The following is a 26,604-nucleotide window of genomic DNA, read 5'->3' as shown; positions in this document are numbered from 1 at the left end:
TCTGAAGGTACACAGGTCTTTTGAAATGATTCTACCTGTGTCCGACGTCGAAATAGAAGCATAATACAAGACACTTGCTGAGTCTCTTGTGTACCTTTCTCTAAGTCAATTTGGCGACCGCGGTAGGACGACTCTGGCTGCAGGACCTGCTGAGGAGCCGGACCTCTCAGGGCCCGCCGAGAGATTCTCGAGGAGAGCTCTGCTGCTCACCAGATCGCTGCAGGAACAGACAAGACTGCCAGGAAAGAGAAGGTTTCCTTCTATAAAAGGGGTAACTCCATAAGGCACGAGGGGACGCCCTGCGCAGGAGAGAGGCATTTATTGCACCCCTAGGTAAAAGAGCTCTTGGGTTGGGACCAGGGGGGTCCCAAAGGTAACTATACGTATCGTTTAAGTGTGCAAGGGGCCAAGAGGGTCCCTAAAGAACATAAAGTATTTGAAATATTGTTTAGGTTTTGAATGTGTGGCTGAGTGTGTGTGGCCAATAACTGTGTGTTAAGGACCGGTCATTATTGTTGTAATTGTATTTGTATTTGTTTTGTGTTCTGTGTGCTGTAAAAGACAGTACTCTGTTGTATTGTGTAAAATGGGAGGGAGGCAAAGTAGTGAGACCCCAAGACATAGCCCACTTGGTTGTATAATTGCCCACTGGGGGGAAATTGGAGGCCCCTGAGGAGGGTCAACAAATCAAAAGACTCTAATTAAATATTGTACCCAATGGTGGCCATTATATAAATTAGACGGTGGAGAGAAATGGCCTGGAAATGGGAGTCTGGAGTATGATATTTTACTGCAATTGATGTTGTTTTTAAGAAGAGAAAAGAAATGGGATGACACAATATATGCTGATATGTTTTTCTATCTCCGAGGGCACCCAGAGTTTCAAAGGGACTGTGGTATTAGAGCTCCCTCTGATCCAATGGTTTTGGCCCTTGAAAAAGAAAACAAGGCCAAGAGGCAGACACGGTTGAAAAGGTGTTGCTCTGCGTGTAGCATAGGGCAGAGGTGTCTTAAACTTGAGGAATTAAAGGACCTGCCTGAATTTTATCCATCTCCAGGAAAATTGCAAGGGGTAGTGACAGAGAGTTCAGAAAATAATGTAGGAAGTTCTGGGAGTGGCAGCAATTCAGAGAGTGACATCGGAGTCAGTTCCCAGAGCTATGCTCAGGGAAGCCCAGTGGCAAGAAGGACCCGAGGACAGCAAGCAAATGCCCCGGCTTCCCAGGCACTCATTCAAGCCCCACTGTGACAAGCAGTAGGGCCTGAGGGGGACCCAGTCTGGATTAAGGTACCTTTTACAAGTCATGATTTGGATAGTTGGAGAGAAAAGGCTAAAAATTATCGTAACGATCCCACAGGGACAGCTACACATTTTCGATTCATGATCAGGCAGCACAATCCAGACTGGGACAATAACCAGTTACTATTAGAACAAATGACTGAAACAGAGAAACAACTAATTGTAAAACATGGATTGGAACTAGCAACAGAAAGAATTCAAACCTGGGGGGGGGGGCGGGGGGGGCAAACACTGGAGATGTATTTCCACGCCAAAATCCGGAATGGAATACGAACAATGCCCTGCAAAGGACTAGATTGGAGGAATACTGGGAGTTTGTAGCCAGGGGAATAGAAAAAGCCATTCTGAAAACAATTAACTGGTCTGTGTTATACTCAGTCAGACAAGGACCTGGTGAATCACCCTCGAAATTCTTAGATAAGCTGAGGCAAGTCAAGAGGAAAAACACCTCTCTTGACCCCGGATCAGAAGTAGGTATACAACAACTGGTATCCCTGTTTATTGGGCAATCTGCTAGTGATATCAGAAAGAAGTTGCAAAAGTTGTCAGCCCCACAGGGGAGGGATTTACAGGCACTTTTGGATGTAGCATGGAGAGTATTCTCCAACAGGGAAGAAGAAAATAGGAGAAAAGAAAAGAGAATGTTGGTAGCAGCGTTACAGGAAAGTAAGGAGACTAAAGGGACTAACAGAGTACGGTTGGAAAAAGATCAGTGTGCGATTTGCAAAAAGAAGGGACACTGGAAAAGAGAATGTCCAGAGAGGAAAAAGAAAGATAGAATACAGGCACAACTAGAAGATAAACTAGGGATAAATACCCTATCAGATCCTCTGGTCATAATGAAGCTAGGGGGACAGGAAAATAAACTGGAATTTCTGGTGGACACGGGAGCAACCTTTTCGGTCTTAAATCAAGCACTGCTGCCTTTGGATGAGAGCTGTGTTTCTGTGGTAGGGGCTACAGGTCAAACTGAGAAGGCATTTTTTAAAAACCTCTTAAATATAAATATGGTAAAACTTGGGGCTTACATAAGTTTTTATATATGTTAAATGCCCCAAAGTCATTGTTGGGAAGGGATTTGTTAGAAGCATTGGGAGCTGAAATTAAATTTAATAAGGGGAAGGTAGAATTTAGAGTAAGGGAGGAACAGTTAATTGAGGTTTTAAGTCTTGCATTAATGAGCCCTCGACAAGAGAAAAACAGAGTAAGAGAAAGCATAAAAGTATCAAGATATAAATTACAATTTGTGGAAAAGGAGGTAAAATATTTGGGGCATTAACATAGTCAGGGAAAGAAGAAATTAGCAAGAAAGCACTGCTGCAGCAGAAAACAGTTTCCCCTCCCTCCTGCTTTGTGGTTGCGGAGACTTTGCCAGCCCACACTTTCTCCCTGTTATCTTTCTCTTGCTAGCAGCTGTTTGGGGCTTTTTTTGTAGCTTTGCAGATAGAGTTGTTAGCTAAACTTTGTAGAAATTTTATTATAACCTGTGTCAACAATTAACAATAACTAATAGTTAACAGGAACTGTGGAAACAACTTATTTACAACAATTATTGAGATAACAAAGGATGGCAGTAACAAAAACAAGGATAACAGCACAGATTGAAACACCGAACAGTGAATAAACTAATACTCCCAGCCGCCTTCGACCAACCACCTCAACATCTGGGCACAGCGTGGGTCGATGGGTGGTGTGAGCTCTCCTCCTAAGAAAAGAAGAAATAACAAAAAGGGAATATCTTTGATTTCTTTTGAATCAACCATGTAGGGTGAGAGAAATTTAGAGCCTTAACAGAACGAACCTCTGTGGCTGTTGCGGAGGGCGAAGAACTGCTCGTCTAGACCTCTCCTCCCTGGTGGGTGACAGTGGCCTACCAGCCTAATGGTGAGAAAGCACTGCAGCGTCACAGCCAAGGTAGGAAATACTGTCTGGTTTTTACTAAAATACTGTAGAAAAACATTACCATTGGTGAACTGGCTGGCATCTCAGATGGATTCCGGGTGGTGAAATCCTCTCTGGTGGTGGCCATCTCTCCCAGTTCGAGTGGTAACATCTCCTGATTTGTGTGTGAGGATGCGCAACTCCAACCCTGCGCATGCGCTCTAACCCTCTATGGCTCAGCCATGATGCTGTGATGCATGTTGAAATCAAGGCCATAACCAGCAAAAGAGTTTATGTTCTATATGATTTGTTTTAATTGTGTTGTATGAATCTGTTAGATCATTCAGTCTCAATGCATAAGCATATTCAAGAACTGGAAAAGAGTGGAACACATTTGCAGATTGATAATGAAGGTTGATTTAAAGGATTGTGTAAAGGATGGGAATTCTCTGGTTGGTTTCTTTTGGTTGTTAAAACTGGGTTATTAATATTGTTAATTGTGATTGTAACGTTACTGATGTTGCCTTGCCTGATTAGTCTGTTGCTGGGAAATTGTGATGAAGTTGTGGACCCTTTGATGGGCCAAGAAGAGATTGACCTTGAAAGGATTGCTGTGTATTGGTGAGAAAATATTGCCATATACCCCAGAATATCTGGCAAATCCCTGAAATTAATGTGTAGTTTGTTTAAGGTTGAGAAACTGCAATGAGGAGAAATATACCGGTGGTTAAAAGAATCTGGAATTTAGCAGTTGGAATCTCTTACACTGGTGGGTTTAGTATAATAAATCATTTAGCAGGGGTAAAGTGCAGATATTATTATTGTAGGGGTATTGTTATAGTGTAGAAAATGTCAGTTGGTATACACTAATTTGTAAGATAAAAGAGGTAAGGAAAACTGGGGAAAGAGAGTCAGTTTGGACCAGCTCCTAAGAAGCGGAAGAGGGCAAGGCCGAGGAAGGAACCAGTACCGTGGCTCAAGAAGGTCTGCCGAGGGCTGCAACCCCTTAGGGCTTAGATCGCCGGGTATCACAGACCTGACCAGACCTCTTCTGATGGTATATGGAGCCTTGTTGGTCCTGGGACATGCACAAAAGTGCAGGTGTATCATGCCATCTATGACTGCACGGGAAAAAATCTAAATCCTTGCTCTATAGATCAGACGGAGTATGCCCAGTGTAATGAAAGTGGAAAAACAACCTGTTATGATCCTAAAGAAGTACCCTATCAGTGGTGGATAGAAGCAAGAACGAATAATGAGAAAGGAAGGTTGATAGGGCAAAGTGGTATTAACACAAATCTCAGTAAACCACTATCTGTTAAATTTGACCTGTCACAAAAAAGATTATTGTTCAATTTTTTGTCATGGAATCGAAACAAGGACTAAGCATGAGATTCCAACTGTTGCTAAGAATTTATTTGTAAACCTTGCTGAAAATATTGCCAAAGCCTTAAGAGTAACTAACTGTTTTTTGTTTGTGGAGGTACTAATCAAGGTGATCCTGGGGTTACCGCACTCCTCTCTATATGCTTAACAGAATTATAAGAATCTGAGCATTGTTAACAAGCAGGTGATTGGAACGGATGTGAGAGGGTTAGACAGACCATTCCATGATGTGGAATCTGGAGATTATGTCTATGTCAGGTCTCTTTCAGAGAACCCTCTGGAGCCCAAGTGGACCGCACCATATCAGGTGTTACTGACATCCTTCACAGCCATCAAAATCAAGGAACAACCTGCTTGGATTTACCACACCAGAGTCAAGAAGACCTCAGCGAGAGAATGGAAACTTGAATCCCAGGGACCCCTGAAGCTCAAGTTCTATCAGTAATTGTGATTTGTTTGTTGGTTGATACTATTGAGGGATGGAAAGGAAATATGTACTTAAATGTTAGTCAAGAATTGGCTTTGTAAACTAATCTCTCTAACTGTTGGATAATACTACTGTTAGTTTTGATTAAGATAATTATATGTACTGGAAAGAGTGGTGTAGAATCCTACCAGAAGTATAAAAATTATAAACTCAGACATGAGCTAGAAACAGGACATTATTTTAAGAAAATATAGTATAGGAATATAGTCTTGGCTGTAAGAAAGGGGGGAATTGATGAATAGAAAATTCTCATTAACAGAATAACCAAGTAGATAAGAATTTTCCTCGTTAGCTAAAATGCTGGAATGCAGGGAGGAGGAGAGAGTTGGCAGACAGCCTCTGCATAGATAAGGGATAGCAGGATTTTTCAGTGATTTACTTCTGTTAGTCCTAGACAAGATGGTCTTTTGTATGAGATAAAGGACACCTGGATGATATGTATACTTCTGCTATTTTTAGATAGATAACCTTTGTATAGATAGGAAGCATCTGGACTTTTCTGTGAAGTACTGACATACCAGTGTCATGACAGACAGGTAACTTTTTGTATAAAAGTTTGCCCAAAACTCTCTGAAGGTACACAGGTCTTTTGAAATGATTCTACCTGTGTCCGACGTCAAAATAGAAGCATAATACAAGAAACTTGCTGAGTCTCTTGTGTTACTTTCTCTAAGTCAACACTAACTGTAAAGCCATTTTCAGCAAAGTTGAAGTCTCATTAATAAACAGGTTTATTAACAAAGACCAAAACTGTGGAAGCCTGTAAGAGGGCACAGTGGGAATAGACAACAGAATACACAAAATGCAAAGTTTTGAGAATGAAAAAAATAGCAGGCCTTTTAAGCAGCCTATAAAATCCCTAAGTTCAAAAGTCTGCTTACCATACTATTGGATCTTCAAAAGAGCTACAAAATGTTTTTTGTTTTCTTTTATACCTGAAGTATGTCTCTGCAAAGGAGGGGACATTAAGCACATTTTTCACCAAATGTACTACAGACTAAAATACTAGTCTGCAGCAATGGCTAGGAAAGAAATACTTAACAGTGGCTACTACTTGTACAAAGCGATAGAAAATAAAAGTCTGTTGTACAATTTGTTGTGCTGGTTTTATGAGTACACAGGCCAGGACAAGACTTCTATACTATACTGATGTTTAAGTTTTCATGGATTGGCTGCAGGCTGAGTTATTGTATGGCACTCCTTCTTCCTTTGAACATTTACAATTGCAGCATCTCACCACTGGAATAAAGCACAAGTAAAGCTCAGATGCACAGAACGAGTAAGAGTACAAACCAGCCTTCAAGGCAGCACAAAGGACCCCTTCTTAAGGGGACACGTTAAAGCCAGAATCTAGCTCACTACAAGCGTGCTCTTAAACTTATGTTACCCTAACTAAAATATCATCCTAAACTGTATATGCAACAGAAAAACATGAGATGAATGTCACCACTGGATGATTGATGTCTAACACTATCCATTCACTGATAACAGCAATTAAATTAAGCTTCCGACTTCCAAGAGAACACTAAAGGTAAAAAGCACCAAAGCGCAACTCCCATCCTGGTTGCAGACTGCAGCAAATTTGGCTGAGCTCTGTACCATGGGACAAGGGTTCTTTTCCTGATGTCTACAGAGTGCTGTGCAAATATAAAGCACTAATGACATAGAACGACAGAGGCTAATGGCAGCTCAGCCTTACAATTAAGCCCCATTTTCTGCACAGGTACATAAACAACAATTAGTTTATAAAGAACTGATGACAGAGAGAGTTAAGCGAATTCTCTATTTCTAGACAGCCTTTGGTCAACCTGGACAGAAAATTACATTTCTGTAATATCCTCGTAACTGTAATTCTTTGGGCCATAATCACATACACAAGCAAAACCATCAAACGCTTTACAAATAAAACGGGGCAGACAAGGGGTTTGAGACTTTAATCCCACTCACTCCAAGAATTAAATAAATTAATCTATCAGAAAACTGAGGCCAAATTAATGTTGGTTTAGTTGTTTGTTTTGTGGTTTGTTTTGTTTTTTTTTTTTTTTTTTAAAGCACATTGATTGCAGCAATCAATAAATAAGTTTCAAAGAACTCTTTTAGGAAAGGCCATGCCTAGCCAGTAGGTATTACATTAACTGTCATTATCAATTAGGACTTGCTGGAACAGGCCTTATTTACAAAGCAAGAGTTCTGGGAATCCACTTGTGTGTTAAAAGAACCTCCATATTTCTCCAGAGATGTTAGCAAAGCTAAGTGCTGCTTCATTAAGTGCAGTACATACATTTCTTAATGGAGAGCAATTCTTAATAGTCTGAAGGAGTTCATCTTTACCATCTAGTATGGGATATACACATTCATATAAGTAATTTCAGAAATGAGACAAAATACTGCTTGTTCTTTTCTGCCTCTTTTTCCCTTAAAAAGGCAGAATACAATAAATAAATAATTAATGTAAACTAGACAAACATCCTTCGCAATTACTGAACTTTTCCTGCCTTTAGCATGTTTAAACGTATCAAAGGAAGAGGGTTAAAAACTGAACAAAAACTCTTCTGAGCGCTATCTCACATCCTCAGTCCTATTCAGACAGGCATTGAATACTCCACGGTTTAGGACAGAAACAGCCAAACATGGGAAAGAAAAGTAGACAAATATTTCTGATGAGACATTTTTCTCTTTCTTTGTAACTCCTCCCCTTCCCTTCTCCAAATGCCTCTTCAAGAAGATACAAAGACCAGAAACACATTTATTAAGTCAGCTGTTCTCCAAAAGTTGTCTTGGGAGTTTATGATTACAAAGCATGCAAGCTACACAAACACAGAAATATCACTGCAGCAGCACTCAATTCAAACTCACAAGACCAGCCTATTAGCTACTGACAGCCTGCATAGTAAGAAACCAAATTTCCCTTTTAAGTAATTTGGACATGAAGGATCTGGTTTTGGATACAGTAGTATGAGGTATAGGTGCTGAGGAGATAAACAGCATCATTTTCTGTGAGAGTACAAAGCTCTGTAATGCTGCTAGCATTTGCAGTAAGGCATGGAAAAAACAGGCAAATGTAACCAGGAAAAGTATCTTAGGCAGCACAGCAAAAAGACAAAACCTCCTCCACTGCCATGAATCTCTTTTAAACAGCATTTATCACCTTCTTGAAGGTGACTATAAATTGCAAAGGGCAGAACTGTTTTCTAGCTTCACATTCATATTTCTCCCAATGACAAGCGACATTGTGAGTAGGATGGTTTAACTGCTGCTTAAAGATATAGCAGAAAGAAGAGCAGGCAAGATTTCTTCACTTTTAAAAGCTGCTTAGCTCTGATTCCTGTACTTTGGTAAAGATCTGGGTAACATCCCATTAATCAGGAGCACATTCTTTCTTCTGAAATAACAATATGACCAAGAGAATTCTAGCAAACAACCCCAAGTGCTGCTCTTCTCTCCTGCCTGGTTTGCAAATTTTTAATTTAAGTAACATTAACTTACTCCACGTGATTAATTTATCAGGTTAAAATGTTCCCTTAAACATACAGAACTCATGAAAGCAGCCCATGGTGCAGAGTAATTATATCTAAGCTGTCACAGTGAAAATGGAATGCAAATTTATTAATGTTGTACAAAGAAAAAAAATGCTCTTCAACAATAAACAGCCTCAGCTTCTAAGTCTCTATAAAACAGTCCTTATAATCTGGCACTGTGCTCTCTCCTTCCCATCCCTCAAAAGACAAGAAAACAGCAATTAAAAGCTAAAATAATCCAGCACCTTGGGAGGCCAGCCAAGACAAAGAAGCTGGCTGTTCAATGGGAGCTCACCTTTCGGTGCATGTGCAGCCAAGGTCAACTTTAAAGGAAGAAAGAAGCTGTGATATCCAAGAGGAGATAGGCTAGAGGACAAGAGTGCAAGCTGTGCCAAGGAGAGTGAGTGAAGGCTAGGAGATTACCAGCGGCAAGTATTGCCTACCGCAGCCCCTCCCATCTACAACCCATTCCTTCTCACCCTACAGGCAAGAAACTCCCACCTGAACCCCACACATACACCCTGCCTATCTCCCTCTTTAGGAATGACTCCATCCATTCGTTATCTCCATTAATTTCCATCCACATCGCTAAAAAAATAAATGCAAAATATCCACTATCTGTCCCACCAAGAGCTGTCTGAGAAACAGAGAATGATCACCCTCAGCACAATTTGGAAACTGTGCTCATGTTAAATTTTCCAGGAATAAGCCCTCTGACAGAAAAGGGAATAAACAAGAAAATGTGTACAGGGATCATCCAGAAGTTTAAGGGCAAAACTGTGCTGAGTGAGAGCAACGGCCTTGTGTACTCAAAAGTCAACAACCAGATTCCAAGTATTTTAGAATATGAACTCAGTATTTCTTTGGTTAACAAAGTTTACAAACCTGAGTTGATGCCAGAGACAAAGGAACATTCTCATTTTGCAATAAATCTCAGGGAGAGCAAAAAGTTCACAGAAGGGCTTACCCTCTAGCTGAAGAAAACTACCCTGCCAGTTTAGGAGCTGTGTTTGCAAACTTTTTTTATAAGAGGCCAAACGGTTAGGGCCAAAGGGGAACAGACACTTCAGACACCACAGTCATCACCTTAACCCATGAAAAAAGCAGTTCCAGGGTCATTACTGACCACAAATCAAACAGGACTTTGTGCTCTAACAAAGGGCAGTGCCAACAGTAGGGTACCATGTTACCTTAAAAGTCATGTGACTCCACAGCAAAACCTCATATATACACACCTAATGTGGCAATAAAGAAGGATTTTGTGTATTTTGAAGTATTTTTCAGTCTGACCATGATTTGGGGCAGTGCATAAACAAAACCAACTCAAACAAACAAATGAATATCTAAAGATTTCCAACATTCCAAGACTATTTTCTCATTTCATTACTATGAGATTAAACATTAAGAGTGTCATTGAACAATGAATAAGAAGTAACAGCAGGTTGGGGGGGGAATTAGAAAAAATGGAAAAAGGTGTTTGGAATAAATGACAAACTAAATGTGAGTAGTTGACAAAATGACATTGTCTCCCAGCCACCAGGAACTCTGCAGCACATTAAAAGAAGTAGAATGTGCCAGAGGCGTGATAAGTTGCCACATTCCTTGATGCTACTGAACATCTCTTTCCTGTTGGTTGCTTTGCCTTTCCAATGTTGCTGCTGAACTAAAGAGTACACAGAAGAGGGCAACAAAGATACAAAGTTCAGAAAACCTGGCCAGCCAGCAGAGAAACATTTAAAAGATGGCACTTTCCCTGAAGAAGAGTTGTGAGATATTTAGGGGAAAAGGAGGAGGGAGGCAAGCACAACATCTCACAGGCTGGAGAGGCTGCTACGGAGGAAGCAGTAATCGGTGTCTTCGAATGGCTGCCATGCTGTCATGAGCACTGACTTCAGCGAAAGGAGGAGGTTGTTTGGTGGGGTTTTATTGTTTGTTTTATTTGGCTGGGGTTTTGGGTGGTTTTGTGGTTTTGTTTTGCTGTTGTGTGTTTGGTTTTTTTTTTTTTTGTTTTTGTTTAAATTACCTAACTGGAAAGGTAAGAGAAGCAAAACAACACTGCAGTGCTCTGCAGACCTTTTGGAACTCACTTGCCAGTGCTCTGGGACTCCACTGACCCATCCACACAGAAGGCAAGAGCTTCCCTGACCCTTCTCCAAACTCTTCCAGGACAGGGAGGTGTGTCCACTTAGAGCCTACCACGGTACTGTCATCAGCAGCCTCCTGTCTACCACAATCCTTACACAAGACTATGATCTTGCTTGCGGCATCAGTAAATAACCATTTAGTAAAATTCTCTCTGCTCAAGGCATTCCAATACCCTTATTAGTGTGAGAAAAACAGTCTTCTCTATAAAAGACAACTGACAGCAGTTTGCCTAACAGCAATAATCAGTTTAGCAACAGATACTTGTGATGAAAAAATTCTGCGGGCTACATTCATATTAATACATAATTCTACAGGACAACTAGTATTTTATTCTGTGGCAATTCATATTGTTATGCAAGAAAAAAGTATTTTCACTTAAGTACATTTGAAAATATCTGAATTTATTATTTGAAATAGCTTTTATTTAGCTGTTTTTATCTAATTAGCCATTAAAATCACTTAAGACTGAAAAACTGTTTTTATTTGAAATGTCTTTAACCAGTTAGCCACTTATGAGGTACACAGTCCCAGCTACTTCTAACAAATGAAATTGTCTTGTTCAAACCAAAAACTTAATTTCATCCAGTAAGAGGCAAGCTTGTAATGAAAAGCTTATATATTTCTATGCACAGAAAGATCCATTATCTCCCCTCTAAATGTAATAGTTAATGATACCTTCACTGCCATATCTCATCAGTCTATATTCAAAGATCCTATAAAACCTCAGATTTCAGAATAAAACAGTTTCCTACATCTGTTTTAGTAAGGCACAGAAAGGCAACTAATATTGGGGAATGCCAGATTTCAGCAGGCATGTGGCCAACAAAAAATGTATTAAAAGCACAAGTAATCAGCATGCACCACAGCCACATGTGACTATTTGTTTTGTTCAGCACCATAAATTATCCTGCCTTTCCTGGAAGGAATGGTGCCTGCCAATTCTCCAGGGCAGGTATCTTTGTATTTGTTTAGCGCAGCTGACTGAATTGCAAACTATGGCAATGCCACAGTGCTAGCAATAAAATATTGTAGCCTGAGGCAAAAGCCTTTGCTCCAGGTTATCACAGCAGACAGCACATACAGGGAAATTCTGCACATACCATTGAAGAGCAGGAAATAAATGGAGGTGGATGAATTAAGGTTTTAGGCTTATTGTAGCAGAGTCTTTATGGAAGGCAAATAATTCAGGTATCCACTGCAGACACTTGATATATCATGAGTACTGTTTAGCAACTTTAACAAACTTACAGTATCACTCAAAAAGGCCAGCCACCGTGAGGTCATATTTCCGTCTGCTGGTACAGCTAAATCCTGCCCACTCTTTCCTGCCTAAGATTTGTCTCTGATTGCATTGCCCTTGGCTGTCACTGGATACACAAGCCACTAGGTCACATGATGAACATGAACCACTTTGCAGGGGACAAAGAACAGATCCAAATATGTCCCTTTTCCCAGGGTTCCAGCTGTCCTAAGGCTAGCCCTAGACCCAGACCTGCAACAAGGCTGGCAGCACCTCATACGTGGTGCTGGTAGAGATTCATGTATGGCCAAACCAACCTGTGAGACGCTGTCAAAGGAGATGACTAGCCCTTCCGGATGGGAAGCCCCTGCCAGTTTCTCCTGCTACCAAGGCAGCTGCGGGGCAGGTTGTACCAGCCCAAAGAACACCCTGCTTCCAGCCAGGGATGAAGCTGTCCCCAGTTAATCAATCTTAAACAGACTATATTTGTCTTTAATCCACAACCACAGCCTCCAAATGTATTTCATATCTGAATCTATCCACAGTCTGTATCCTGAAATTGCCTTTACAAGCCATGCCACTCCTAATTGTGGTGTCTCTGAAGATTTACATTCAGATTCAGGAACTGCAGCTCTTTTTGGAAATAACAGGCTTCTGATAACTCCAGCACATTGTCCCAGTAGTCTAGAACCTAACTGACAGTCAAGAGAGTAAAAATCTCAAGATGTGAAGGGAATGCCATCTGGTAAGCTCTTGATTTTTCACTGATGTACTTTTCATTTACCACCAACATCAGGACAGTTATTGTAGCTTGCTGGTAGCATATCTCATGCATTAGAACTTTAAATCTACTTCTGTGTAGATGTGCACTTACAAATTTGTGTGTATAAAATTTGGTATGCAACCACATTTTCCTTTGGTAAAGCAAGCCAGAGTTCACAGAACACTGGAAAGGAAAAAATCACACATGTACAGGCACTGAAAAATAATAAAATATGATTGATGACCAGTTTCCAGGTATGAAAGGTAACAGTCTCAATCCTGCAGCATAAACTGCTTAGTGATAGATAATAGATGACAAATCAAGTTACCCTTTTTGAAAGGAACAAGTTAGTATGTCCACACATTTTTTAATCCAAATACTCTTCCACCTCACAGAATATTATTTTTATTAGCCTAGTTATGGAGGCATTTCAGCTGTGTCTGAAAAAAATAACCAAACGTATCTTCTTGTCAACAAAACACCCAGGAATATGCCAAAAAGTAATTAGGAATGACAAGCACAGTATTCAGTTTTTCTTCTGGAAAATAAAATACTTAACAACAAATACAAAATGCTTTGGCTCCAGCTCTTTTATGAATAGCTGTCATGACTAATTTGAAAAATAAGACAACATGTGCCAATCTAGTTTTCAGGCAGAGTTCATACAACAGGGAAATTAAAATAGAGGAAAGGAGATCAGCCTAATCACACCAGGTATCTACATTAACTTTGCAGAGGGAGAATCAGCAGATCAGAGGGCCTGCAGAAAAGTCTCCACACAGTAAGGCTGGTTTGCACTTAGATCCTGCCAGATTCCCCTATTCTAAAGAGGGAGCTTTCAGCCACTCTGAAGTTCTTGAAGAAATGCCTGCTTCCAGCAGATCATGTCAGAAATCAACATTGGATATTAAGATATCCAGATATTAAGAGGATACCCACTTAACATTGTTTGGTTAAATTTCCTCTGGAAAATAACTCTTACATAAATTTGATACCAGTCTGAATTTTCTGAAAGTATGCTTAACTGAGCAAATGCCTAGGTTGATAGTACAGAATGGAAAACTTCATAATAAGTAGATTTGCTGGTGAATGACAAGATATGCCTATTGATACCTTGGCTGGAAACTCCCCCTTAAATCTTACCAGAAGTGGAGTTTCTCAGGCTCAGCTTGATGATGAACAATGCAAAGAAGGTCTATGATGGCAAAAGATTGTTCTTTTTATCATGCAACCTGGCAGTAATAGGTTATCTAACACATATCTGTCCCAAATAATGCTGCACTGTATTTCAATGACCTAGCAAAGTGGCTGTTCAGGGTACTATTATCCTGTGCCTCACAAGACAGGCTTGCTGCCAACTGGGTCATACAATACCCAGCAAACCAGGCTCCAGAAAGTATGCTGGATTCCTCCAGCAGCACCTACCATTGAAGCCATTACCTACGCTTAGACAATATAGTGCCAGACTTTCACTTCTTTAACAAGGAACTTCTCAGGGAGGTTTCATCAGCACATAATTTTAATAGCCTGACTTCATATTCAGCCCTGAATATTTAAATTATGTCATTAATTAATGCACTTCCAGCTCATGCTACTGCTAAAAAGAACTACTTGAAGAAGAGGAGTAGCCTTGTTTGTAGGTTCCCTGGACAATAGGGTTGGATACAGCATCCATGAAATACAAGCAGCACCTGGCTTATTACTAATTCCAACACTGCGTAACAACTAAGAGCACAATGTATTCAAAACAACACTGAAATGCTCAAGCAAGTATTCCCCTGTTCTGAGAAAACTACACAAAAAAAAAAAAACCAAACAACAGAACAGCTGTAGTGGTTCTGCTATGGTATGGAAACCAGTGGAATGAGCACAGGCTCTGAAGGCTCAAGTCTGGATGAAGTCTTTCTGAACTCAATGCAGAGCTTTCCTAATACTCATAACCAGGGATGTGGCCTTGTTCCTACCCATGAGCTGCATATTGCTTCCAGGAGCTACTGCTTGGGGAATGCAGACCAAATCTTTCACTTTGACCCTACAATCTATTCTACAACTCCTTTTTCCCAGATACATTAAACTCACAAATAAAAGATATTATATGCATTCCCAGGCTATCAGGATAGGTGAGACACACTTTCCTCATAAACATCACTTCTACCTGCTTGCTTGTCACTCAAAATATAGAGAAGTCCACAGAGTATTAATAAACCTTTGCAACAACTGGAGTGATAACTGACTTTGGGTAATTTCAGAAAACTGATTCTCCCCGTAGTGGCTGCTGTTCTCCCTCATTTAGCATCAGCGTCTGGCAACAAGTGATTCTGAGTAACTCTGGCAAAACTTGGAGAGACTGTTTTGAATTTCCTTCACAACTACTCAATACCCAACTGTATTAGTAACTGAAATCAAAACACTACTGATGTGGGTCTTCTAAATCCCATGATAATTATTTCTAATGGTCTATCTGGCACTTCTTTCTCTTTCAACATCTGCTTAAATTTATTACAATTCACTGACTGTGTTCCACACAGTGACATGTTGGTAGTAAGGAGAGGATGAGTAGCCAGCATAGATAGATGTTTGAACCAATAGCCAGAAATACTAACACTACATAGAACACATGCAAAGATCGTAATGCTATCAGCAAATAGCAGCCTGGATATGGTCCCATCCTCCAAAAACAAGCCACCAGGATTGTTTTGAAACTAAACACCGCTCACCAACCAGATAGAGACACATCTGTGAACAAAAAGTAATGGGAATATGAGTGCTCTTCTTTATTCTGTAGTTTTGTAATCAGAACCAGTGAAAACAAATAACATTGCTCCTTTTCTGTACTAACTTAAGTGCTTTGCTAAGATAAAGACACATGAATGAATGTAGGAGTAAAAAGTCAAGGCACAAAGCCAGAGCTGCCAATAAGTAGCTATTTGCAATGCAGAACATCCACAAAGGTCTGTGTTGTTCACTTAGAAGTACACACTCTCCATCCTTGATCAACAGCGTTAGAACTACTGCCTGCTCTTCATGTCTCAGTCCCTTAACACATCCCAGAAAGTTTATGCAAGGTAAAGAGTCAGCGCTAGCCTCTTCAATGTATTTTGGTACATTTTTATTGTGACTATCTGAATGTCTCAATTCCTCTGGTACTGTTTGTGTGATTATAGCACCAACAAATGACTGCCAGCTGCCTGCACTACCAGCTGCACCAACAGAATGAAACAGATGAACATTCACCTTTCCCCAGAAGATGCCTCATTTCTGGCCAGTAATTGCTATAATAAACATGGTTGCTTGTTCAGGTTTCCTGGTGTTGTCTATTAGGAAGTGCCTGCCTCCACTGCTTTCATGCTTCCACTAGCTTCTACAGCTTTACTCTCCCAGGGACACTTAAAAAGTGGGCTTTATCAGGTGCTGTTTCTCCTGCTCTGGTATCAGAGGACACTGCTGAGTTCACATACATCAGCACCATCTCTGGGAGAATTCCATTTCAGCTCAGTTGCAGCCCAAGGAAAATGGCCAGGGAGAACAGGGAATGGTGCACAGGAAGCAGTGCTTGCAGGCTGCTGAACGGGCCATTGAAACCCAGGCTGCCTCCTCCAGCCAAGCACAGCTCAGCACTTTCCCGGAGCTGCTTCAGTCTGTGCTGTTTGGAAGTGCTCCACAAGCCGCAGCTTGTGAACAACCGTGCTGTTCCTGACCAGAAATTTTAATAACATTTTTTAAGATCATCTATCTCAGCATTTGGAAAATACCAATCTAGTACAATATGAAGCAACACCATAGACACAGGGTTTTACCAGTGCTCATGGGAGCCACTCTGCCAAAGCACAATGATGCACCATGAGATAAAGATTGCTCGTTAGTCCTGTAAAAGAAGTTTCTGTCAGTCCTTCTACACTTTTTCTAACCTACACAATTTTGAAAATCCTACCTAAAAGTGAAAGCAAGCATTCAGTTAGAAGAGCTAAACGAAGGAAGTAACTTTGCCAGGTCTATTAAATGTTAACTGCAACATGAGCCTCAGCATAGACTGCGCACAATAAAGAAACATACAGTTCAATAATGTGGAAGACTTTTTCTTTTTTATGGAAAAAATAAATCTTCTTTGTTCCGTTAAAAATGTGCTGAAATCTGATTATGTGTTCAGTAAGCTGTTGACCACCATTGAAATATTTGGCTTTGTTAATGAAACAGAAGAAACCAAGCAAGACTCCTACAAAAGCCCCTGCAAATAATCTGCTGCTTTCGCCTTCATGGTCACTATTGGCACCAAGAGCAGACTTTCAAGGCATTCCTTCCCGCCTCTCTGTACTCTGTACTCCTCCTCCCCTATCTGTACTCTGCACTCTCTCTGGCAGGCTGGGTTAAGGTAACTTTTCCACAGGTTGAGTCGGTAAACCCAATGAACATCACCCTAGTGGGTTACAGAGGCTTTCAACCTAGACAGCCAGTAAAAAATGACAAGAAGATTTTTATATATATTGTAACATAGAATCATAGATGGCTTGGCCTGGAAGGGACTTTTAAAGGTCATCTAGTCCAACACTCCTGAAAATGAGCATAGACATCTTTAAGTAGATAAAGTTTCCAGAATCCTAACACTTGCAGCCAGTCCCCATAAAGGAGCACTTTTTCATAGAGGAGCACAGAGGGCTCCAGCCCTCTGATAATCTTTGTGGCCCTCCTCTGGACCCACTGCAACAGCTCAATGTCAACCTGCCTATAGTTTCCAGGGTCTTCCTTTTTTCCCCTTTTTGAAGATGGGGGTTATGTTTCCTCTTTTCCAGCCAGCAAAGACTGCACCAGATTGCCATGGCTTTTCAAATATGACAGACAGTGGTTTGGTAACTTCATCTGCCAGTTCTCTCATGCCTCATGAGTGGATCTCATCAGACACCCCCAGACTTGTGCACCTTCAGGTTCTTTAGGTGGTCTCAAACCTGATCTTCACTTAGAGTTGGCAGATCTTCCTATTCCCAGTCCCTACCTTTGTTTTCCTTAAACGAATCATAACAGTTAGTCTTAAACATGTTCTTTTTATTATTGTTCACATAACACTCAGTTTCCCCTTAAGACAGTGGAACCAAATTCCAGTCTTTCCAATATCATCCCACAGTTCCCCAGGCTCTCACCTCTTGGTTTCTAGTTACACATAGTCTGTTTTGTTTCAGAAATTATCTATAATTTGAATGCAGTCCCCAGCTCACAATCCCTCTTCTTCTGCATGATTTAGCAAAGTGAAACACCTGTAGAACATGTTCACCCACTATGGAAAACTTCTTCCCACTCCTGTGAGATCCACAGGTATCTCCTGTGGTTATCTATCTGTGGTTAAACCAGGCTCTCAAGTTCCTCAGGTTTGAAATAACATTCAAATGATAGACCAAAATTATTTTAAAAATCAATTAAATCTGAAACTCATACCTCAGCATGCAACACAGGCATATGACTACAAAAGCTTCTGTATGTCAACATCTATGTCATCAATTTGCCAGGAGGAGTCTCTCTTCCTAAATCTTATGTTCTCAAATCTTTTTGACAGATGGACTTTTTACTCCCACAAGATCCATAAAGCTCTCTTGGACTTTTATAGCGAGAGACCTCCACCAGCAGTAGAAGAAAATGGACCTGCAATGATTTTCACAATATTTTTGGCTACTTTAATAAAAAGTTAACTTTTAACTGGAGAAACACAACAGAACAGGCTACAACAAATGCATGGGTACAACAGCAAACAGCATTACTTTTTAGATCATGCCATTAAGTGCATTCATCTATGCCATATAACATGGATCAAAGATACAGAATCATAATGTACTGCTTGTTTCTCTCGTATGCTGGATACAGGTTCTACACAGTTACATGCAATAAGCCTGAAAAAATGATATATAAAACATTTCCATGCAAGTGTTCTTCCTCTCCTCCTTGCTCCTATACAAGTTAGTGAGGCCCCCTGCATCACTTAAAGAGGTGAATGCCATCCTTCCTTAATGTCACTGTCAGCATCCTTGTAGTCAGCCAAAGCCTTAAGAACCACCAAGCAGTACCCACTGTAGTTAACACTCTTGCATACACCTTGTGGTGGATAAATTACATGTCACTATAAAAGCATCCAGTACAAGCAAAGAAATTAATGCTCTCAAAGCTACCTAGTAGTTCAAGAAAATTAGCTAGTCAAGTAATATATGCAACTAAAATCCAGCAGTAACAAGGCACAGGCTACTTTACGCTAGTGACTGCTTTTTCTGAAATGGTTTCTATACTGATATGGCCACCCTTATGATATGCACCTTAATACTGAGAAATACAAGAGCTCATCACATGGTTCCACAAAAATAGCCTCCCTCACAGGGAGATGGAGGGGCCATTTCTTCTTGTCCCTAGCTGCAGTCCCTCCATGCCATACACACTGTCCTGCACCAGCAGAACTGGCCAATGTACAGAAGGCCAATAGCAACTGTATCACGTAACAAGCATGTCTCCTGCGCAGTGTTTGTTACCACTACTCAGCGTAAGTAGACGTAGAGACTCACTGCTGCTCTCAAGGTCAGAAATCACAGATGAAAGGCATAAAGTACCTTGGCAGTTCTACATTCTTTGATTCTCTTGCTGTAACTTTGTGCTCACAAGTCAGAACAGTTCATCCATGCATACCGGACTCAAAGGCTGGTACTATTTGGAACATTTCAAAATCCATCATTCCTCCTGGTGGCTCAACTCACTGTGGCAAGCATGACTCTAGTCTTACATTCTACAGAAACCACGACTTGACCAGAAAAACCAAAATACAGATCACTGCATGCGATCTGCTCATACTGTGAAGTACAGATAGACCCATGGAGTCCTCACTATGCTGCATTCTGCCCTGGTTACTTAACCCTTAGTCCTTAGAGCTGCTCTGTGCTTGAACACAAACTGTAACGGTCATTACAAAAGCAAGGGTTTTCTTAGGAGTGTCTTTGTAAGTAAAAGGTCCAAAGTGTGCCCCTGGACATACCCGACTAAGGTCTGCCATAAAAAGCAATCAAAGCTAAAGATACATCAGCTCATTGCTTCTAACTGCTTTTCTCTCTCAGTCCTCATCCCAGACCTTACTTTTCTAGGCAGTGTGGATAAAGCTTGGTCCCAAACACAATTACAAGCAGTCCTCTTCAGCTCATGCAAAGCAAGAGACAAGGACCATAAGAACACACGCTTTCTTCTCTCGTTTTTACCTCACCACAAAGCCACTTGCAATTTCACAAACAGTAAAAACACCAAAGAATTAAAACGCCAAAGAATTAATGTTTTTTTTCAGGTGATAACAGTGTACAAAGCATTGCTCAAAACAATTACAAAGCAGGTTTGTAATATGGTTTGTGAGCAAGCCTTCGGTACCAAATTTAAACAATATTTGCACTCATGCAATAAAGGAGCACTCACTGCACCACAATTCATTCTCATGACATAAATTCCTATTTGCATGTGAGAAAGGCAGGCAAAAAAAGAGGAAAAAACCAACATGTTAAATATAGCAGAAATCAGGCTGCTAGCTGGATATTTGAGAGCAGCTGGGAACAAGGCATACAGTTTATGCAGCAAAGCAAAAACTAACAAGCATGCTCATTTAAGCGAGACAGCTGAAAGAAAATTTGTTGGTTCTTTCAGTCTGCTTCTTCTGGCCTACAGATGCTCTTTCATGGTCAGCCCATAGCTACCCAATCCACAAATTCCAACAGCCACAAAACGAGTTGTTCAGCTATATCAATAATATTGTAGAGATGAACCACATGCAGATTAAAACCTAGAAGTGTTGCATACTGTTCAAGCACACAGACTCTGTTCATAGAACCAAGGAAGTTAGTTTCTGCTCACAGGTTACCAGCAACACATCCCAGAAATACCCCAGAATATGGAGGAAGCCCACTTGGATCTGAGTGAACTCAGCAGTTTGAAGATACAACGTAGTTTAAAGGCTAGAAATGGCCACTGGATATCTCTGCCTGGATAAGAACAGGTAAAACCAGTTCTGTTCTCCCCAAATTCCAGGCTAGCCAGATGTGAACCAGTGTCACTGCAAAAGCTAGAGGACTAATGACTATACTGCTCTGCCTAGGCCCACAATGCCACAACAGCCTGGGCTATAAGCAAGCATGGTGCTGGAATCGCTCATATAGGTCAGGATTTATTTTTGTCCTCCAAGTTTTACCAAACCTCTTTTTCTCCCACGGCAGCAGAACTCCCAAAATCAATTTAAGCACCTGAATTATGCAACATAACGGTTGTTGTTAATAACCTCTTTCCGACAACCCATCAGAGCTGCGTTACTTGCTGACAAACCTGTACTACACAGAATTACCCTAGGGAGCATCTGAAATACTACTTTTTTTGTTAGGACTGTCTACTTATAAACTGAGTTTGAAGACGTATTTTGAAGTTCTAAATGTTAATTATCTGTATTGCTGTTATAGTCCAGTGTTTAAATGGCACCCAAATGCAACTGCTAATTCATATTTATGTCTTAATGTATCATGTTTGTTCTGGGATTACAAGCAGTAAGCTTATTAAGAGTCATAGATCTTCCATCTTAATGACTGTTAAGCTGATGAAGTATCTTCTCTTTGCACATTCTGAGTTTAGTTTCCCACATTATGCATCCACCCTAGGTAGTCAACTGTGCTTAATGCACAAGCCTAACAGGTCTAGCACTGTGATACCAAAATGCTATGTTTATCTGAACGGCTGCTGAAAAGGAGAGATGGGAAAGTATAACTCCATTTCTCAGCAGAAGAACAGGTGCTGTGTTTACTCTCTTAATGCAGCAAGGTTAAAGTTCTTTGCCAAATTTATCAAACCTCCATATCCTCCCTTAAGTGTTCCTCATGCAGAGTTCACTGCCTCCGCCACATCTCCAGTGTTCTCCATGCAGCCCTGTATGACCAGCCCATGTGTGACTGTGATTCCATGCAGTGGATCCCTTCCACAAAACATCATTGCTAGTTTAGGTATCTAGCAGGAGAGCTGACTTGGAAGTTGTAAGAATGAGCATTATTTAGAAGACACAGATGTCAGAATCATGGTTAGTGGATTTTTTGAAAAGTCAAAAGACTAATATAATAGTGATTAACAGGGTAAGTATGATGAGCATGACAGACGATGTTTTAAAGCTCAAAAATGCTTCAATCCTTCAGTTAATGACTACGTGGGTGACAAATGAAATGGGACAACCTTACCCTGAGAGGTTACTCTGAACCAAGTGTCTGTGCACATACATTCATACGTTTACTAAAAGTATCCCATGCATCAGTGACCATTTCTGCTTGAAGCCTAAGTCTGGACAAGGGTGTTTTTCAGCAGTTATCTCTCTAGTATCAATAATGTTAATTGTCCTTTACATCCTCCCAACACTGTACCTCTGAAACACTTAACAAACAGTAAGGAACTACCTTATTTAGGTAAGCTATCAAACCATGCTGTTGCAAAAAATGCTGTTACTGTGAAGCGCTTCTTGCGTTATATGTTAATATAACTAAAAAAAAAAAAAAAACCAGAAATTTCTGGGGATGACTTCTTTTCAACAGAATACCTGCTTTCTAAAGGTCAATGAAGTATCATACTTAATTGTACTTTCATTTCATAATCTGTGGTAAATGGGATATGGACAACATCCATCTCTGTCAAGAAATAGCCTTCCCAATTTATGGCCAAAAAGCATTTGTTATACATTGAGAACCAGCTCTTAGGTATGAGGATGCTTGTTACATCTCTCACAAATTAAAATGATGCATATATAAATACCCACCTTGTACAAAGAATGTAAATTGGGATTCATATACAATACAAAAACATTTCCCTGTGAAAAACAATTTAAGCACAGAGTGTTCCTTCGAGTCCTGATGTAAATCTGTTCCTGCCAAGCTAGTATCTCCCATATCAACCTTCAGCACAATTGTACCAGCAGCCCTACCATCTCCTGCCTGCTTTCCTCACACTGTTGTCTTTGAAGAATTACCACCCCAGCTTCGCTCAGCCCGAGATTCATCTTCCCACCCGAGATTCATCTTCCCACCAGACAGTTAAGTATTTGGTGAAAAAAATGAAGATCATCCTTTCAGTTAAAAGGAAACTGACCCCTCATGAAGAGATCATTTAAAGACTCCCAAATAGACTGAGCAGGCTTGTTATTATACTGCCAGTATCCTGACAAACTTTATTTCCTCTACATGTTATTCCTATAATTTTTATTTATTTGCAATGATTTGAAAATGTTTTGACACCTACCTTGAAAAAGCAAGAGCTTCAGCCAGGCTGGATGCAAGAGTTGTAGATGATAAAACTTTTTTCCCCCTTCAATATTCACAGCTTCTACTTTATCCACACTATTTCAAATGAGATCATGATGTTATACTTATTCAGCTCAATGTTCCCATTAGTAGTGGAAAATAAATACTGACTTTGATAAAAAATGTCTGCTGCAAAAGGTAGCTTCACTCAATCAAAGCAAGGCTACATCTAGTTTACATACACATTAACAGAAATGTACATACAGTCAAGGGAAAGAGGAAGCTGTTGAGTGAAAGCTAGACCCTAAAACAACCAATATGTATTTTACTTTCTCAGTCTCAGATCATGGAAAAAGAAAGATATCAACCTAGAAATAGGGGAATTGCCACAAAATATTTATTTTAGCCTTCCCTACTGAAAACAGGCACAAGAGTTCACATACAGTAGCACATGCTACCTCCATTAGTTAAAATGTGCAGAATCAAGCTTCCCAACTCACCCAGCAGCGAGCAACGCTCACTCTAGGAGCAACGCTGCTGTACTGCACAGTTCTGCCTCTGTAGAGTCCCCAGGTTTATATATTTGCATGGTGCTGCACTGAGCTGTGCAGATACATCAACTGCAGGAAACAGCCCAATGCAGTGCTTGACCACACTTGGTCAGGGATATACCTCCAAAATATTTGGCCAATATCTGTAATTTCTCTGTACATTACTCTAAATTTCTGCAGTTATCGTCATATATTTAATAAAAATACCACTACTGTCTACTGGAAATACTAGAAATTATTCCTCAGAAGCATTGCAAGCTGTCTTGCAAGCTCCTTTTTTAAGTACTCGAGCACACTATCATCCCGAATTAACATAGAAAGTAGCAATTCTAGCAACACAAGATTTAAATGTGGAGATGAAAGACACCACTTTCCTATTCATACATTTCAAGCTGTCTGAAAAACTTTCAGTAATACTTCTATTTATCACTTTGAGCTACCACATCTCAACTGTAATCCAATCTCAACATTTGAAATGCCATCTTTTAAACAACAACTAATATTTAAATAATTCTTATCAAATTTCCTCATAGCGAATTCTATTCACAAGTGCATGTTCAACACTGAAGTGAGCGACCAAGTCTATACTATAGCAATGAGTCTTGCAGATTTACTTTATGCACCTCTTTACCTGGAAGTAACTTCAATTTTTCCTATCAGTAAACACTTGCCTGAAGCATTTATAAAATGGGGTTCAACTTGAACAGTGAGCTACATTTTATTTAACTGCATCATTCTTATTTGTTGATTTAACCACAAACAGAAATGCATGTCTTTTGTAGCTGCTACGCTAGGAGAAAAGTGAAGCTGTGCCTCAATACAGCGCGTTAACAATACAACAGAGTCTGAACGAGATACACAGCACTCGTGAAAAGACGAGTAACTAATACACTTCTACACACCTGACCTCTAAAATTAACCCCGTGAAACTCTGCAACAAAAGTCACTGACGACGTTGCTGTGGGACAACGCTAGCTACTCTTCTGCCGTAACACCCTTACTTCTGCTCAGAGTACTTGCAGCATGCTTTTAACAACATTCTCTTCAGTTGTTCTCTCGTGCAATACTTACATCAAACCACACACTACGAAATGCAGTCAATTACAGATAGCACGGTAAGTTTAAAAACAAAAGGGGGGGAGACGACACAGACACACGGCACACACCGTATAATATGGGATAAACCACACGGAAGACAAACATTACAGGCGGGGAGCCGGAGACGCCGGCGGCTTATCAAGCCTTCTCGCTCTGCTTTTTACAGAAAAGATTTCTCTGAAATAAACTGCTTCGCTAGACCTCAAAGGCCATTTCTCCCTTCCTCATCATCCCCCTTCGGCACCCATGACACGCAGGGTCCGAGAACTTTCTGCCCCCTTGCCTGTCCCTGACAGCCGTCCCACCCGCGGCTCAGCGGCCGGAGCTGCCATAGCCCGGCTCCGCCTGCACTCGCTCCCCAAGGGGCTCCGACATCGTCTGGGGCCACGAGGGCTGCTCACAAACACCCCGCCAAGCCCAGGAGAGATCCGGCTAGGCGGATTCCGAAGCCCGACGGGAGCCGGACCCCGGCTCGGCACTGCTACCAGGGGCTGGAGCGATGAAGCCGCCCTCCGGCCGCCCCCCGCGAAACGCGGCCAGCGGGGAGAGGCGCGGAGCCGCCGCCCTGTACTCACCAACTCGCTCAGAAAGTTCTCCTAAGTTTCGGCAGCTCGGCGGGCACGGGGCCCCCGGCGGACGCCGGCACCATGGGAGCGCCTCAGCGAGCCGCTGCCGCGGCGGCAGCACAACTGGGCATGGTGCTACGTCCACCAGCAGACAGCCCCAACTTCTGAAGCACCAACGACCGACCACAGCCAGCGACAGCGACCCAGAGCGGGGCTGAACCCGCACCCCTCCCGCGGGGCGGGGCAGGGGGTGGTCACGCCGGGGCGGGAAACAGCGAGGAGCGCAACCCGCCGTCCCGCCCCCCAAGCCCCGCCTTTGGACGCCCCTTCGACAGAGGTGGCGTTCTCTTCACTCGGCGGTGCCGCAGCCCCACAGCCCTTGTTTGCGTTTGCACTGGCTGCCGGACCGTGGGGAGCTAAGCGGCCGCCGCTGCCTCTTCCTCTTCTTCTTCCTCCTCTTCCTCTTCCTCTTCCTCTTCTTCCCTCCTCCTCCTATGGCTGCTGCGTCCCGCTTGGCTGTCTTCCATCCCGCCTGCTGTGGGGAGGAGAGGGTCAGGGAGTGGGCCGGTGGCGCGCCGAGCGAACATGTCTGGTGGGGCGGAGCGGGGCGGGGGACGGCTTGGTTCGGCGCGTCCGCGTCGCCGAGAGCACGACTGGCTGCCCGGCCGCCCCGCGGCTGTAGCCGGTGTCTGTCGCTTTCGTTGCGCGGCGGCGCCACGGCTAGGGGTAAGCCGGGGGGTCCTGCCGCGCACCTCTCTGCCGGGGAGCACCGCCACCTCTCCCTGGACCCTGGCTCGGAGCAGCGGGCGGAAGGGCTCCGAGGAAGCGTTATCCGCTCCTTCCGAGTGACTGCAGCTGCTATCCCCGTGGCGGGAGCCTCCGATCCCGGACCCGGCGTGTGCCAGCTAGTGTGGCTGCCGCCCGGGATTGTTATCAGGAAGGCAGTGAATCCGATTTTAAGGGCTGCTCGGTGGAACTACAATGTTTTTGAATGGCTGAAAGTACAGCGATGGACACTTGTTCTCCACCCAGGTGTATGACCGAGCACGCGTAGGACTTGTGGGGTAGATCTCAGCTACAGCCAGAAGAAGAACAATTACTTCTTTTTTTTTTTTTGGGGGGGGGTGGGAGGGGGTGTGTGGTTGGTTGGTTGGCTGTTTGGTTGTTTTGTTTTAGAAACACCTTAAGAAAGAAAACAAATAAGCATAGTGCCATCAGTTTATTTTGCGTATTATTTACGTTGAAAAAGCACGAGAACCAGTCCCACATTTACAAAGGTAACTTCAACAGTGGGTCTTAAGGGCCTTTGCAGCACTTCCTCCCCACCCCCTGCCCTAGCCCCGTGCTGGCTCAGCAGCTCAGCGGAGGTGGGACAACATCCATACGAGCCAGTGTTGTGAGAGTTTC

At 42.0% G+C, this 26,604-nt stretch overlaps 1 protein-coding gene across 2 annotated transcripts in view; it reads right to left on the bottom strand.

The window, feature by feature from the left end:
- Nucleotides 1-25,315, bottom strand: part of GHR (growth hormone receptor) — a 164,138-nt gene extending 138,823 nt beyond the window's left edge. For both annotated transcript variants that reach the window (XM_054178418.1, XM_054178419.1), the window contains exon 1: nucleotides 25,207-25,315. The gene's annotated coding sequence lies outside the window, so the exon portion shown is untranslated. The remainder of the gene's footprint in view (nucleotides 1-25,206) is intronic.
- Nucleotides 25,316-26,604: the final 1,289 nt, after the last annotated feature.

This window comes from Dryobates pubescens, chromosome Z (genome assembly GCF_014839835.1).
Source record: "Dryobates pubescens isolate bDryPub1 chromosome Z, bDryPub1.pri, whole genome shotgun sequence".
NCBI lineage: Eukaryota > Metazoa > Chordata > Aves > Piciformes > Picidae > Dryobates > Dryobates pubescens.
Note: the sequence above shows the minus strand (reverse complement) of the source record. Positions and strands in the feature narration are given on the sequence as shown.